This window comes from Neophocaena asiaeorientalis, unplaced genomic scaffold, assembly GCF_003031525.2.
Source record: "Neophocaena asiaeorientalis asiaeorientalis breed wild unplaced genomic scaffold, Neophocaena_asiaeorientalis_V1.1 scaffold63, whole genome shotgun sequence".
Lineage (NCBI taxonomy): Eukaryota > Metazoa > Chordata > Mammalia > Artiodactyla > Phocoenidae > Neophocaena > Neophocaena asiaeorientalis.
The window spans coordinates 11,384-17,549 of NW_020175195.1; the positions used below are offsets into that span (position 1 = coordinate 11,384).

Below are 6,166 nucleotides of genomic sequence, written 5' to 3' on the forward strand. Positions count from 1 at the left end.
GTAACAGATTTTGTCTTAAAGTCTATTTTTTCTTTCTGATGTTAATATAGCCACTCCAGCTTTCTATTGGTTATTGCTTGCATGGTGTAGTTTTTCCATCCAATCTGTTTGTATCCTTGAGTATAAAGTATGTCTTCTGTAGGCATCAAGCAGTTGGATTATTTTTTTAAATCTGTTCTACTTCTAGCTTTTTTTTTTTTTCTTTTACATCTTCATTGGAGTATAATTGGTGTGTTAGTTTCTACTTTATAACAAAGTGAATCAGCTATACATATACATATATCCCCATATCTCCTCCCTCTTACGTCTCCCTCCCAATCTTACCCCTCTAGGTGGTCAAAAAGCACCGAGCTGATCTCCCTGTGCTTTGAGGCTACTTCCCACTAGCTATCTATTTTACATTTGGTAGTGTATATATGCCCATGCCACTCTCTCACTTCGTCCCAGCTTACCCTTCCCACTCCCCATGTCCTCAAGTCCATTCTCTACGTCTGCATCTTTATTCCTGTCCTGCCCCTAGGTTCTTCAGAACCATTTTTTTCCCCTAGATTCCATATATATGTGTTAGCATACGGTATTTGTTTTTCTCTTTCTGACTTACTTCACTCCTATCTCTAGCTTTTCAATTAGCAATAATCGCGCCTCGGATAAACCTCATTGGCTACAATACTGCCACTGCGCAAAGCTTACTACCTCTAGCTTTTAATTGACATGTTTAATCCATTTGTATTTAATGTAATTACTGACAAGGTAGGATTTAGAGCTGCCGTTTTCTATTTGTTTTCTATGTCTTTTTTATTCTTTGGTTGATCTGTCACTGCTTTCTTTTGTGTTAAATAGATATTTTTTAGTGTGCCATTGTTGTCTATTTTACTGTATTTTTGGAGTTAGTTTCTTAGTGGTTGTCCTGGGGATTACAATAAACATCTTAACTTAAAATAATCTAGTTTAGATTAATACCAGACTAATTTTAATAGCATAAAAAACCTTGGCTCCAATACAGCTCCATTTCAGTTCTCAACCCTTCCTGTGTGAGAATAGCTTTTGGAGGGATATTCATTGTCTCCTTTCTGCTAGTAAGCACTGGTTATGTCTCACTTTAACTAATGGGTATGTCTTAAAGAATTCCTAATTTCTAGTTAGGGGTGAAATGAAGAGAAAAAGTAACCATATTAGCCATGTAAGCAGAGAACGCGGCACCTCCAGTTCACATAGATTTTGAAGGAGGCATCCCCATTCACTGAGCTTTCTCAGTTTTCATTTGGCAGCTCATAAAGTGATTTTATGTGCAACTGAAAAAATGTAAAACCATTTCCCACGTGCTTTAAAAAAACTATAATGCATTTTCAAATACAAAGGGCTATAGGGAGATTTCCTGACAAGCTTGAATAAAGGTAGGAATTTCAATTTTTTTTGAGATTCTTTAAGCACTGAGTCTAAGGCAGCAGTAGCTCACTCTTGCTAGCTATGAACGCATTGTAACTCCCAAGCTGAAGAGAGGTAAATGAGCATTCCAGGGTCTGCAAAATGAAAAAAATACATTTGCAGTTCATGTGTCACAGAAACAATTATTCTTCAAGTTTTATCATCAGGAAGTGAGAAAGGCAAATCACCCTGTATATACACATTCACAAACATACATTTATATAATGTATAACACATCTCTTTGTATTACAATGATATTTGTCCATGGCTTGTATACAGTAGTTTCCATATGGTCTTTCAAACCATGTGCATCAGTTCAACTCAAAATAGCTTGGTGTTGGTGTTAGGCAGATCTGAACTTGAGTCATGGTGTTGCCACTTACTCCCAGTGTGACTTGGTACTTCATCTCTTAATCATTTAATCTCTTTATGACTCAGTTTCTTCAACCAAAAATATTGACTTAAATTTGGTACCCACCTCACAGAGCAACTGAGATGATGAATCAATGTGATTAGCTATTGCTAATAATATAAATATTAATTAAAAATAATAACAGAAACTATTTTGAGCACCTGCTACATGCAAACCAAGGTATTAGGGCCTAAAGACAAATGGTAGATGGAATATATTGAACCCATGTGATTCAAATATGCTTCAAGCTAAGTCTGAGAAACAAGAAATAATGACATACAGAATGCTGATATAAATCAAAGCAAATCTCAATGGAATTTCTAGGAGAATTGGGGACAATAGGATTAAAGTAGTAATAGAATTGGCATTGGAATGTGTCTACTTAACGTCTTCAACATACTGATTAAAATAGCTCTTTTTTTTTTTTGGCAAATCTTCACTGTACTTGTACTTTCTTCAATACCCTGAAGAAGTTCTATTAGTATTGACTGGTCTTTGAGTTCAATAATAGATTACCTTCATTTTTCACAACTTAAGGTTTTTTAAAAATTATATTTATAAATGTTTGTAAAGTAAATTATGATTTAAGTGGTTCTGAATGAGTTTCATGCTTTCTAGTCATCACAGTTTGTTCATTTCACTCCTTACTTAAAATATATTCCCATCTCTTATCTGTCAACTCAAATCCTATCCAGGCTTTCAGAATCATCAACAATACCACTTCTTCTCTGAACCTTTTTGACAAATCTGGGTTTTCATCTGGAGCATAGAGTTCAGCAAGGCTTTTAATTTTTTTTTCAGAGATGGAAAAGTGGCCATTTAAAAGTAGTTTTTGGTTTTCTTCACTTTTATAGGAAAACTTTTTATTTTGAGAAAGAATTCTAACATGCATTTTGATTATGCAAAAGTAAAGCCAAAACGCTACTCTGGAATGGGGACACTAGGGGCCATAAGTAGCCAAACTACTTTGCACAAAAATGTCAATATTTGACTTTACCATGGCAAGACTTACATCTTGTATAAATTAGCCTTTGCCACAATAATGGTGCATAACAAACAACCTCAAAACACAGTGACTGAAACAAAAGTTCTTTATTTTCACAGATCTGTGAGTCACCTGGGTTGGTTTTGCTTCACCAAAAAAAATGCTAATTTTTGCATTGCAGCTGCTAACATCCTACAACCCAAAGCAAAACACATGTCCGAGTCAAAGTCAAGAGGCAGAGACTTTAGTAGGAGAGAATATAAAGCTATAAGGCAGAGGGTGTAGATACAAGAAGTGGTGAAGAATTGGGTCCAATAATTCAATCTATCAGATATCTCCATAAAGATATCAATTGAAACTGAGTGAGGGATTTGGGATTTGGAGTTCCACTTGCTGGAACAGGGAAAGGAGAGCAGAAGATAAACAATCTTCACAATGCTAGAACAGGTGGGAATTAATGAGAGAGTTGGCTGTGACCATTTTGTGATACCCAAGTTCCTTGGTAGAGTCCCTTAAATGTTACTGCTTGATAGTAACTGGGTTGGGGAAATTAAGACAGGCCCACGAGCAAAGCAGAGTCAGGAACGTTGGACAGACAATCTAGTTTTGGAATGATTGTAGAATTCGTCTGCAATAAGATGCCTTGCCATGAAGACAAGCAACAATGAGAGAGAATTGTGGGAAATAAGAGTTTTCCTCCAGGGTTTTTAGAAATATCCAATGTGGGCAACCCAGCGAACACTAAACTTTCTGCTAATATGGGCGTATAGAATCTGCTGTTTGAGATATCACAGTGGTATAATAACTGTGAAGCAAGACATGCCTAATTCAAGCAGCTTTACAAGTGATATTATTAATTATAACTTGTCTATTTTAGATTAGACTAAGTTTTAGTCACTTACTGGACCTCTTAGCCCAAACTCATTTATTTGGATGCAAAAGTAACATATCCCTGTAGGCTTAAGTCATGTCTCATGATCACTTATATATCTCTTATCATTTACGCAGTCCATACATATGAAACCCAAGCTATATACAAGATAAACAGCTATGTAAAACAAAGTTTCTAATTTCAAATTATCAGTCCAAATAAAGTGATAACACTATAAGACAGAAGATACAAAGTCTATAGATATTTTGAAGAGACAGGCACTATTCAGTGAAAATCTTGACCTATAAAAGTTTAAAGCAAACCTGATCGTAGTAAAAATCCCTTAATGTTTTGATTTTTCTATTTTTTTAATTTTTTTTTTTGTTCCAGGCTTACGTTTGTTAAAATCTAAACAAAGGATTCCTCTGCAAGGTACTTTCCCATGTGATAGAGTCAGCTGCCCCACTGCCCTCCTACATTCGCTCTAACTTCCAGTGACAAAAAAGGCAGAGGGTGATACATGTCATTGATTATAAAAATCTATGCTCTGTAATTTAAACACATTCCTTTCCAATGTGTTTAGTTATTTCTGAATAACTCCATGGCTCATCAGTCGGCTAGCAGGCCAATGGACAATCATAGCTAACTACAAAGTACTTCAAGTCTATAAATTCATCTCTCAAGTTTCGACATTTAAAGAAAAAAGCACTGGGCAGAGAATAATAAACAAATAAGGGATGACTGAACCAGTCCACTGAATCAGTCCACACCAAAGTTCTTCATGGCCCAACACCAGAGCTAAATTTCTTCAAAAATCAGATTCCAAATGTCCCACAATCTCTTTCAAATATGTGTTTTTTACAAATTAGGGAATCAGCATTTCTTTATAGGAGCATGTAAACAGTTTTCAGCTCTGAAGGAGGAGTCTATAAAACCTGAGAAACTGTATAACTGAGAATCTCTTCAGAATGACATGTTTAAGCTGAGAGAAGGGACAGTGGTAATGTTCTCTCATGGTTCACAGGCTTTTGTTGATGTGGCTGGTGTTTTTAATCAAAGAAAAGATGGAGTATCTTTTCGAGGTCTTGCAGGCCACTTTCTCTTTTTATCATCTATATGATTGTTCAAGGAGAACAATTACTAGAAATCTTTAAGCTATTATTTCTGCGCCTTCCTTAATTTCCTTGGAAAACAAAAAACAAACAAAAAAATGACACCGGAAACATGCAATACCTTATTATTCAATTAGATGAAGCAGCACAAGAAGAGATCCAAGGACGCCCCTGCTCACATCAGACAGACAACTTGGATCTGAAAGATTAACACATTAAATGACCGCCAAACAATCAGATTCCAAACATTAAAAACAATTACATATCAAATAGACAGCCAAACATGGTGGTATGTTTTAAAAGATTGTGCCCACAATAAGCAAATGCCATAGTGGTGGAACATCAAAACAAAGCTGATGGATAAAAAGGCACACTCTAAAAGTTCAGGAGTAGAAAGAATAGTTGTTTTTGGTTTGTTTTGTGTCTAATGTAGGAGGAAAGGAAAACAGGTGTATTCAAATCATTTTCAGGTGAAGGGTTCAGTTGAAGCAGTTAACGGTGGCTTCTTTCTCCCCGGACCAAAGCAGTCTTTTCTTCCACTGGCCTCTGAGAACATGTTTAGTGTTCCGATGTGTAGAAGTGATACATCAGGGCTATAACCAGTGCTGAGATAGCTGGGATCACCCAATTGGTCCACCAGCTGGAATCAGAATCCATAGTAGTAATAAGAGTTTCAGAAGGCTTGGTTATCTTTGACCTGTCATCCAGATGCAGCTCCCCGGTGATAATTTTGGACAATTTTGGACAATTCTCAAGCATCTCAAAAATTTGCTCAAAGCGTACACCTTGTAATGCAGGATCAGCCAGGTGCTCTTGCTGTGGTTGTGTTTCTGGATCTCTTCCAGCCGTGTATACTTCGCGGCTTTGTAGGACTCCTCGGCCATTTGGGAGCGCTGCGAGCCTCGGGCCCTAAAGGGAGCAGCGGAGCCAAGCCAGGCCGAGTACAGCCGGTGTCTCCCCGAACTTGTCCCGGGACATTCCCCACAGCCCGGCTCCGTGCCTGGGCCCCCTTAATGTTTTTAAATGGACAATGACAATCAGTAAATAGCTGGCTCAGCATTCAAAATGTTAAGTACATAAGCCAAGCATACATCATCTAGATGTTAGAATCCACCGTGAGACTCCCAATGAAGAATATACCACAGAACCCCAAAGCAGTTAAATATGCCCATTCACTTATATATTCGTTCAAAAACTAATCACAGAGCTCTTATTATGTGCCAGACAAGCACAAAGGAAGTAGCAGTGAACAAAGTAGACAAGGGCTCTGCCTTCTTTCCAGTTGGTTGAGAGAAAAGACAGAAAAATCAGCCAGCAAACAAATAAAATGAACAAATCCATTCTGGAAAAACCTAATTGCT

General features: G+C 37.1%; 2 pseudogenes; both read right to left on the reverse strand.

Moving 5' to 3' along the window:
- Nucleotides 1-527: 527 nt before the first annotated feature.
- LOC112413271 (uncharacterized) lies at nt 528-687 on the reverse strand (annotated as a pseudogene).
- Nucleotides 688-5,363: 4,676 nt separating this feature from the next.
- On the reverse strand, nt 5,364-5,689 carry LOC112413269 (cytochrome b5 pseudogene; annotated as a pseudogene).
- Nucleotides 5,690-6,166: the final 477 nt, after the last annotated feature.